Genomic DNA, 11,407 nt, shown 5'->3' with positions numbered 1-11,407 from the left:
CTGGAATAGAGGTTGGGTGGTAGAACCAGATCTGTTGCATGGCATAAGGGTAAGTGGCATGAGTTAATTGCAATCTTCATTCATAAGGGCAGCAAGCATTGTGGAAGTGGTGAGTGCAGAGTGATACCTGACAGGAGTTAGGATTGCAGAGCCAGGCAATAAATATGAAAAGTGGGCTGAATGTCAGAGCTACTTCGTGCTCTATAAGACACACCAGCCGTAAGACAATTTGATTTGTGTGGGACATTCAGTAGGTTGGACACAGGAGAACACATCTTATAGACATGCATGCTCATTTACCAGTTGTGGATCCTGTTGAATAACATCCAATGCTTCTGTTTGTCTGCAAGACAAAAGGAATGACAATCGGCATGAGCGAGAGAAGGCTATAGGGAGGGTCTCTGACCTCAGATTCTTCACTCCAGCTGAGAAGGCTGCAGTACTGGGGTGGGGAAGGACCATGGCCAAGAGTGTGCCAATGAAGTGTCCACAGAGTCAACTGGGGACACCTCTAATCGTGTGCTAACTAATGTACACACAAGATTATAGTGGTAATTTACATGGCCAAAACGACTGTGCTTAACTTGAGCTAATTCTTTATATTCTCCACTGCAGGTTCTTTGTAGGCAGAAAACCATCTTCATCTCTGAGGATGCACAGTCATGGTGTTCCCCTGCACACTCCACCAGGGCAGTGACATTTGCCTTAGTGAGTTCACACACTAGATTAGGGTTGAGGTTCCAATCTGGTCAGAATATCACAGACATGTTCCTGTAGCTGACAGAGAATCCAATAGTCAAGATCTCTGACAATCAGAGGACTCCCAGAAATGGGCCTCTGCTGAACCCCAGGCAAATGATGAGCCTCTGGACTGGGCCATAAGAGACCTGATGGAGGTGCAGAGAGAGGCAGGGGAATGTCTGGAAAAGGTGCAAAGGCCATACATGGACTGAACTGAAGGTTGGATGAGTATGTCCATGTTACAAGTATTGTACTGACTCCAGCGTGCGAGCTCTTGGCTTCTTCCATGGAAAAGATGGCAACCGCCATGGAGGGCTTAGACGTCAAGATTCAGTAGCTGCCAGAAATGCGCTTGTCCCCGGAACTCCATCACACTAGACATGGGTACAATGCAGCAGAGGATAGGCGAGACAGATCTAGGCATCTTAACCTCCCTTCAGGTTCCCCTTCTCCTCAAAGAATCAGTAAGATGCCATCATGCGTACCTAGGGAGGAGGAATTGCAAGAAGGCACACTGGAAGCTTCATCCCAATCATTCCAGGAGTACTCTACTTCTCCATCTCCACTCTGCCAGTAACCACATTGTCCCCAGCTGGTGAGACTGCTGAGGCTGCACCTGCCCAGGAGACCCTCAGCAGCCTGCAGCCCTTTAGGCCTCAAACCACCAGAGGACACCTGCTAAAGTCATCTCAGGCTACGGGACAAAATATGTCTCCTTGCCACATCAGCTGTGGATGTCAGGGCTGCATCTAAATATAGTACCAGAAAAAGATTGAGACATTTTAGGGGCACAAAGGTGGCACTAATGTTTAATCATTGCAAAAATAAAATTTATGTTGTATTTTCATTATGTTGCTAGCTGCTACAATGGTTGCATTCAAAGGCATTGCACTTAATTCTGATCATGTTGGCATATGTATACACCATTTATATTATCACATAGTCAGTATTGGCATCCCGAGTTGGCTGACATGTGGAGGATTGAACCTTGGGCATCATTTGTGAAGTTGTGGCCTTGGAACATATCTGGCAACCCAGCAGGTAATTTTCACTAATTAACAGCCCTCTAAGATTGCTATCTGAGCAGCGTCTGCAGAACGAGACTTGACTTGTTTCACTGGTATCTGTACGACAAGAGTGCTTTGCAAGGCATTGCCCCCATTTGGAGAGTCTGTCAGTAAAAGACAATGTATCCCTGCCAAACTAAGAGTGCATTTGGCTTCCAGCATAGTGCGTAACATCCTGCAGCAATATCCTTCTGGGTGCCCGATGTCACGGGAATATGCAGTGTTTTACAGGCAGTGTTGTGCTCATGCTGCCACTGATACCGCAATGTTGTCGGTGCAGTACATTCTGTGCAAGTGGGATGTGTTTCATTTCAGATTGGTCCATGCAGAGGATCACAATACTAGCAGTTTTAATGTGAAAACGTAGAATTTAATGCAGCCACCAAAACAAGAATGATGAAATGAAACCAAAACCAGAAGAGAAAATGCTGGAAAGTCTCAGCAGGTCTGGCAGCATCTGTAGGGAGGGAAAACAGCTGACATTTCAAGTCCAGACAACCTTTTGTCAAAACATCCGCAGTAATTTGCTTTTATCCAATGAAACAAAAACAGCAGTGCCCGCTGGGAATCTCATAAAGTCAGCACCATGCCCCCACTGCAGTCAATTGCTCCTTGTGCCAGTGGGATTCCCAGAATTGCAGCAATTCCCACTTCCAGCTCCCCAACACTCAATTTTACCCTACTGAATTTTACAAAATCATTTGCGCTTCTGAAGAGGGCATCTATCACTTTATGGATGCATTTTGCGCATGACAGACTGGGCTGTTCTGCATCTGTCCCCAGTGGAGTACTGGAAAGAACGACTGGCAAAGAAGTTCACTGTCACTTTTAATACCGCCAACATTGATCACCTCCCTATTCCCACAGACTCAGGGCTTCAAAAAGCAGCTGGCATGTGTGAGTTATCACCTTCCATAACATCCTTAGCCAACTCTGTCATTGCCTCTTAGACATCGACAGTGTTGCCTGTGAAATATTCTATACTGACACTTTGATCAGTTTATTACTCAAAAACACATTTACCCAGGTGCTCTTACTTTATGAGACAAGAAAAAGACTGCTGTTCAAAGTTAGTTTTACTAAAATACTTGCAAGTGAAAGAAACAACTCTTACACGATAAATTAAGTTAACTTTTCCCCAAACTAGGCTGACTGAGAAACACATACTACCCGCTGTGGTGAACACGACCAGGTCATTGGATTCAATTCACTGAGCTCATGTTGATGGATGAACTCAAAGTCTCCTTGGTACGAAGATGGATCTCGCCTGTCCTTTCCCATCATCATGGGTCGCAGGTCGCAGCAGGCCAGTCAAGTCTTCATTGGAGGTTGTCTCCCGATGCCTGATTTTATCCCCTTCTCTGAGACTTCTGGAATGCTGTCTGGCTTTCAGCCAATGGGTGTCACAAAGTGGGGACCACAGCAGCCAGGTCATCCTTAGGTGTTCATTTCTGAGGTGTCCTGGAGATGATCTTACCATTGGTCACCGTGGCAAGCAGGTAAGATCAGGCAAAAAGTGAAAGTTCAGGTACACGTCCGGTTTTTTGCCTCTTGCGATGTTACCAGTCCTGTTCTGCCAGGAAATCAGTTTTGCGCCCTGCCAATTCCAATATTTAAAATGTAATTTAAATATAATTAGACAGTCCCGGACACTATTGTCCAGGTTCACATGTACTTACCCCCTCGCCAGTTAAGGTCTTCACCAGCGAGGATCATGTATGGTCCCCACCGAAAAGGACCAGGCATGATGGCCACACCAGAGGGATTGGATGCCGGATAGTGCCAACAGGATGGGGCCAGAAGATGCGGGCCTTGAGAAGCAGGGCCAAAACAGGGAGGAAGAGTGGAGGAGCTCCATGAGGATGGAATGGGAATATGGGGGGAAAGGACTGGTTCCTTTGCCCAGACCCCTCATTTATCCCCCAGTATCCTCCCTGTCCCTTTAGGACTGTATCTCTCCCATCATCCCTGCTCATCATGTCACATCTCCCTGCACCCTCCCCTTCCCTCCCTGTCTCATACTGCCTGCCTCGCTCCCCCTTAGACTGCTTCCACTTGTTTGCAATCAGCAAATTGATGAACAACGCTTCCCAAAGAGGAAGAAAAACAGTGGTTACTCTTCCAACTCCAGTTGGACGGCACAATGGCACAATCGTTAGTACTGTTGTCTCACAGTGCCAGGGACCGTGGTTTGATTCCCAGTTTGGATCACCATCTGTGTGGAGTTTGCACATTCTCCCCATGTCTGCGTGAGTTTCCTTGGGTGCTCCAGTTTTCTTCCACAATCCAAGGATGTGCGCATTAGGTGGATTGGCCATGCTAAATTCTCCCTCAGTGTCAGGGTGACTGGCTGGGGTAAATGCATGGGGTTATGGGGATAGGGCTTGGGTGGGATTATGGTCGGTGTAGACTTAATGGGCTGAATGGCCTCCTCCTGCACTCTATGATTCCATGCTGATTACGTCATCTGCTGCGTGCCACTAACCAATATTTATAAATCTGAAGGCACGCATTATTTGCTGGTGGATAACTTAATTGGAAAAGGGAATTTAATTCTGGTGAGATTGCCTTTTAGTTAGCATGCATGATATGCAAACAGAAGCTTGCCCCACCTTCAAACATCCCTGAAAAATGAATTAGTTTCACCCTCCACTGTGAAGCTGAGTTTTAGCCTCCCGCTCAATTAAGCTCCTCCGCCCACCTTTCTTCCCAATCCTGGGACCAGCAGAAGATTCCGCCCTGCTTTTCAAAATAGTCAGAAAATGCAGCGGTGCAATAAGCAGCAAAAAACATCTGCTGCGGGGACACCCTTCTTTAAAATTGATCAGGGACACAACATGGGAAAAGCCAGCATATTGAAGAAAGTTTTAAGTTCATTTTGCTACTAAATTTTGCTACTTTTCACGGTAACGGAGACATCTGAAAAATTGTCTCTTCTTGGAGGATTGGAATGCTTCCATTTCAGGGAGTGAATTTAATTGGGGGGGGGGGGGTCAGGTGGCAGGGAGGTTGGGGCTATATTGTTCACCATAACCTAATTGAAAAGTCAGTCTTGAGCTGCCCCACAGTGATATTAGGTTGGGGTAGCCTTAATGGGCTGAGAGTAGGAAGCCCTGCCCTCCTTAGCTGCTGGCCAATTGATTGGAAAGCAGCTGAGGAGTCTAAGCAGCAGCAGAATTCAGTAGCGGCTGCTGCTGGAATCATAGAATCCAACAGTGCAGAAGGAGGCCATTTGGCCCATCAAGTCTGCACCCACTATAATCCCACCCAGATTCTATCCCCATAACCCATGTGTTTATCCCAGCTAACCACCCCCGCCCCGGCACTAAGGGACAATTTAGCATGACAAATCCACCTAACCTGCACATCTTTGGACTGTGGGAGGAAACCAGAACATCCGGAGGCAACCCACGCAGACACGGAGAGAACGTGCAGACTCCGCACAGTGACCCAAGCTGGGAATCGAACCTGGGACCCTGGCGCTGTGAGGCAGCAGTGCTAACCATTGTGTCGCCATGCTGCCCCCATACCCACCCACTGGAACTACAGATAGTCCTGGGGAAAAGATCCATGGATCCCAGACTTACAGCTGAGTCTGGAGTTTTGGTCCAAGAGGCATTGGGAACCACATGAGGGGTAAGAGAGGGAATGTGGTGAGGGGTGTAGTGAGAAGTCTGGAAGTCAGGTAGGAGACAAAAGAAAAGGGGATATCATGTTGGGGATTGTCCCACATGGGCACAGGGCTCCTGCCTTAGGTGCTTCCTTCCTTCCTGCCTTTTAGCCACAGGCTGTGAAAGAGCAAGAATTTATCCATCTTTAAATTCAGTCATTAATAAATCTGGAATTGAAAGGATCAGTAATAGTAACTGTAAACTACTGGGTTGTTTTAGAAACAGTCTGCTAACATCCTCTCAGAAGGGAAACTTGTTGTCCTTACATGCCTTGTCTATATGCCCATAGCAATGTGGTTGATCCTTAATAACTGTTTAATGACACGACCTAGCAAGCCATTCATTTGTAAAGGTACAGGCAATAAATGTTGGCCTTACCAGTGATGCCTACATCCTGTGAATAATTTTTTAGAACATACAAAAATATAATATTTTGTAAGTGTTGGGTCAGGAAGGAATATCAGCCAGGACACCAGAAGTCACTAACTTTCTTTGGTTTGTACCATGGGTTCTTTTACAACTGAGTAAGGAAGGACATCTCATCTGAAAGATGGCACCTCCAACAATGCAACATAACCTTAATACTGCACTGGGCATCAACGTTGATTGTGTATTAACAGGAACAGTTCACAGAAATTTACACACATAAGGAGACCATTTGGCCCTTTGTATTTGTGCTAAACAACAAGTAGCCATCCAGCCTAACCCAAATTTCCAGCTATGGCCCACAACCTCATGGCACTTCATGTGTATATTGAAGTGCTTCTTTAAATGTAATAAGTCTTTCTGCTTTTCAGGCAGTGTGTTCCAGATCCCCACCATGCTCAGAGTGAAAAATAAATTCCCCTGGAATTATCTTAAAACCTGCTACCACTTACCCAAAATCTATGCCCTTGGTTAACCAAAGGAAAATAGGGTCTTATTCACTCTTTCTAAATCCCTCCTAATTTTATATGTTTTAATTAGGTCTCCCCTCAGTCTCTCCTCTTTGGAAGAGAACAATTCTAGCCTACCCAACCTTTCTTGATAACTAAAACTTCCCAGTCCAGACAACAGTCTCATATATTTTCTCTGTACGCTCTCTATTGCAATCACACATTTTCTAGAGTGCGATGACCAGAACTGTATGCAAAATTGTGCTTTATACTGTTGGAGTAAACCTGAAATTAAAAGATACAAAAGGTTACCTGGCGCAAAATGGACTCTGTGAAAAGGCATTAAGATATGCTGACTTAGGCATAAACATTGTACAAGAAGTTAAATCCTGTTACTGTCTAATTACTACAGGAAATAAACCAGACCTTGAGGCCCAGATAATCACCTTAACTTAAGATAAGGCAGAATCGAAACAATGAGTTTTGTTAGCGAGATCAGTCATTGATACGGGGGAGCATTCTTCTATAACAATGTGGTAACTGTTAATATCTGTACTTGTCCATTAATTGAAAATGTATAAAAGAAGCTCAGCTGCCATTTTAAAGTTGAGAAGGTGACTGAGCACTGCGGAGAGCCCAGCGCTTCTCCCAAATCCTTGTCCGATAAACTGCACATTGAATCTTTGAATCTGACTCCAAGTGGTGATTTTCCCACAACAATACAATTCCAGCACAACTTCACAGCTCTTATATATGCCTTGGCTAAAAAAGACAGGTACCCCATATCCCTTCTTGACTACCTTATCTATCTGTTCTGCTAAGTTCAAGGATTTATTGACATACACTCCAAGGGGCCTTTGCTCTTCTCAGTATTCTACCATTGATTGTGTATTCCCTTACCTTGAGAGCCTCTCCCAAATGCATCCCTCACATTTCATCAGATTAAATTCCATTTGCCATCTGTCTTCTTACCTGATTAGTCCATTGATATCTTTGTTGCCAGTTATATTGCCAATTTTTGTATCTGCTGACCTTACCTGGTTAAACCTGCATCTACCTCCAGAGCCACAGAAATGTGGCTGACTCTTAACTGTCCTCTGAACAAGGGCAATTAGGGATGGGCAATAAATGTTGACCCAGCCAGCGATGCCCATGTACCACGAATTAATTTAAAAAAACCCAAACTGGAAGCCTCCCTTATGATGTCTGACGCAGGATTCTTTAGAAACCATCAATGACAGTAAGGAAGAATTTAGCTTGCTCGGCTACATGGGATAGAGTGGATTGATCTACAGAGAGCCAGCATTGACCCGAAGGGCTGAGTGTCCTTAGGATTCATTGAATGGTGAGGTTTCCTGTCATATCACTCAGTGAGGAACATACCCCACCAATACCAGCTATCCTGCAGCTCTTTAAAAAATGTTAATTGGCAGGAGACAGGGCCTCCATCCTTCACTCAAGAGGAAGTGTCAGCTCAGGGGAAGCCAGTAGCCGATCTGAAAGGCTGGCAGCTCTATACTCCAAGCAGCTGGGTCCAAAGAGTCCCAGATCCCAAATCCTGAAGTCCAATATCTGTTAAGTACAGGCAATCTCATGGCAGTGTTGGGGGAGGTGAGGGGGGAGTGAAGAAAGAGGTGTGGGTTCCTGATGGATAGGCTGAGGAAGTGCAGGGAGCAGGAGGGATGTTGAGGAGGGTAGTGAGATGCCAATGTGGAAAGGGTAACTTGCCAGGCATCCACATCCGTGAACACCACCCGCCAGCCTCAAAATTGAGGCCGAGAGGGAAACAAGACCTCAAAGAGCACATTAATTTCCCACTTTAAGGTCCTCAACCGGGGCAAGGGAAAGCCAGTCTAGGCCTTGTCTAGGCTCTCTGCGTCTTTGAACTGCAGATGCCCCCCTGTCACATCTGCTTCAATCTCCAGTGACATTGACCCTCACGGGGATGGTTCATTAAGGATGAACTGTGGACTGGTTAGGGCAGGTTATCCAGGAGATTTAGGGCCACCCTTTCCTGCAAACCTGACAGCGGAGGACTGTAAAACTCTGCCCCGATTGTGACTAAAATATGCTCCCTGATAATATACACATCTGGCCTATCACCATTTTAATTTTCTCCATTTGTGTGTGATTTCTGATGAAGAAGTAATTGTTATTTTATTATGTATTTTCTCTTTGAAATTGGTAACTGATTTGTCAGTGAATAATTACATTTGGTGTTAAAAGAACCAATCCAATTGCTGGCAATCCTAAACCGACCTCGGCTATAACCCTGAATAACACATTTATCACTTATTAAATATCGCTTTTCTGATCAATTTTAATAGAGACTTTGAACAAAGTTCTCGACGATGTGCTTTGAATGTGTTAACACTTGTTTTTCAGTTTTCTTTGGATGGATTTAAAACCAGTCCTACAAGGGTTCATGTCTGAGGTTGAAGCTACGTTGAGAATTATTATAAATGGGCTGCCGGGTTTTATTTAAACACATTGCAGACCTCATTGTTTTTGTAAAACTACATGACTGATATTGAGGCACATGAGCTTACAGCAGTGGGTATTTGTTTATAAACTTGCTTTCCTTTTTCGGTCCATGAGCTATTTCTGTTAAGTCATTTTTGGTATTATTTGCATGTGATGCCATCTGCCTGGCCTCGGTGTTGAACAGAACACATTGCTTTTACATTGAAAAGGAAGCAGAAGGTTGATCAGTGAAACAGATGCTCCTTGAATCATGAACTATGTCAAGTGACAAATTGGTTTTAATGGTGACGTAGAGCGCGATTTTCACAAAAATCAGCAAAGGTCAATGGTGGGCGGGAGAAGTGGCATTGAGCCCATTGACGACAATGGTGGCTTTCCCCACCATATAGTGCAGCACTTAACAAACAACAGGGTGTGGCAGACAACGGGCTCCCCCCCCCCCACCCCCTCTGCAGATGTACCATGACGTAGCAGCAGGGGGTGAAGTTACACAACATGGGTATGGGTGTTAAGCATTTGCACATGACATTTACCTCTGTAAATAACCTCTCACTAAGTGCATCCTTTCTATTGCTCCTTGTTCTGATGAGCTGTGTTCCTGTAATCCCGACCTGAAAACTGGATTCCTGCACCAGGAAAAGGCAGGGTGTTCAGTCCAGAGTTTCCTCCATGTGCTCTGTACAAGGTTTCCAGCACTTTGGTGGTATCCCTTCACAGTGATTGAACACCTCAGTCATGTCTGTTTCTCATAGGGAATGAGGATGTCTCCCTCAAAGTAAAGGAGCAGTATCACTCATTCCAGTCATTGTCAATGGGTGCTCTCTGCGTCTTTGAACTGCAGATGTCCCCCTGTCACATCTGCTTCAATCTCCAGTGACATTGACCCTCACGGGGATGGTTCATTAAGGATGGCATAAGATGGGGAGAATGAAAATTTCCCTGCTGAGTCACCATAATCTGACCCTAGTCATTAAGAGTAAGTGAGCTGCCATCAGCCAGATAGGAGTCAGATAATCACTGAAACTCTGTGAGGATCTATGCACTGTCCCACTGCCACTCACCATCATCCTTTTGCAATGCAATGACTATGGTCAACCGCTGCATCACCATGACAAGAGCCTGATCACAGAGGGTGTGTGCTGCCATAAATGTAATCGTCTTTCCTTCACACTTTCATTCAAATGTTCATGCATTAAGGAAGTGATGGATTGCGGAAAAACAAGGAAGTGCCAATTGGTTCACAAGTCTTTTAGAAGAAAGGTACGAGTGCAGATGAGTCACTTGGCAGCAATGCTCACAGAAGCCATGTAGAGAGAAGAGATTTCCTCAGTGGATCTCCTCATCACCCTCCATGAATCTAGCAGCAATGAGCACGTCCTAAGCTCATCTGCCTCAGCTGAACATCGCCGTGGCTTCATGGCTGGCATCATCTCCTTTCAGGACCTCCTCATGCTCATAACCTTTGACGTCCTCTTCATTGGAGGAAACATTTGTTCCTCCATCTCCTCCTCAGTTAGCTCCTCCCCCGTTGCAGTACTATATTGTGCAGGTCACAGCAAACAACCTTGAAGTGTGATACTCTTTGTGGATTATACTCCAGAACTTCACCAGACCGAGTCCAGGCACCAGAACCTTGCTTGCCTGATCCTAGTTGAAATGGAAGAAGTTGTGAGCCCTTGTGAAGATTGCATCTGTCACCTCCTGGATGCACTTACTTGCAGAGACTTGTGAAATCCCTCAGCGGTCACTTGTGGAGCCTCGGGATGAACCACTTGCATAAAAATTGTAACTATCGGCAACATTGCTAGTGGATGCCTTCCAAGACCCCGTGACCCAAACTTTGCAGAAGGTGGCAGATGTGACCAACATTTACTCTCTTGTCTTCCATTGCCTCTAAACACAGCATCTCCTACATCATCTCTGCTTAAACAGCTATGGGTCAGCGCCCAGTGTCATAGATGTCAGTTAAATACAGCTTTCTCTTGCAAAGCAATAAAACAATGATGTTTAACCTGGAAAAGTGTGAGGTGATACACTTTAGAAGGAATAATTTGACAAGGAAGTATTCAATGAATGGCATGACTCTAAGAAGTTCTGTGGAACAAAGTGACCTTGGTGTATTTGTTCAAAGAACTCTGAAGATGGAAGGGCATTGTTAGTGGTGTGGTGAAAAAGGCACAACGTATAATTGCCTTTATCAATTGAGGCATAGATTACAAAAGCAGGGAAGTCATGTTGGAATTGTGTTGAATTTTTTCTGAGGCCACAGTTAGAGTACTGTGTGCAGTTTTGGTCACCACATTAGAGAAAGGATGTGATTGCACTGGAGAACGTGCAGAGGAGATTCACCAGGACGCTGCCTGGGATGGAACATTTAAGTTATGAAGCAAGGTTGGGTAGGCTCAGGTTGTTTTCATTGGAGCAGAAAAGACTGAAGGGCGACCTGATCAAGGTGTACAAGATTATGAGAGTCATGGACAGGGTTGTTAGGGAGCAACTAATCCCCTCAGTTGAAGGGCCAGTCACAAGGGGACTTTGGTTCAAGGTGCAGGGCAGGAGCTTTAAAGGG

The sequence above is a fragment of the Carcharhinus amblyrhynchos genome, chromosome 7 (genome assembly GCF_965287045.1).
Source record: "Carcharhinus amblyrhynchos chromosome 7, sCarAmb.v2.hapA, whole genome shotgun sequence".
Taxonomy (NCBI): domain Eukaryota; kingdom Metazoa; phylum Chordata; class Chondrichthyes; order Carcharhiniformes; family Carcharhinidae; genus Carcharhinus; species Carcharhinus amblyrhynchos.
Note: the sequence above shows the minus strand (reverse complement) of the source record.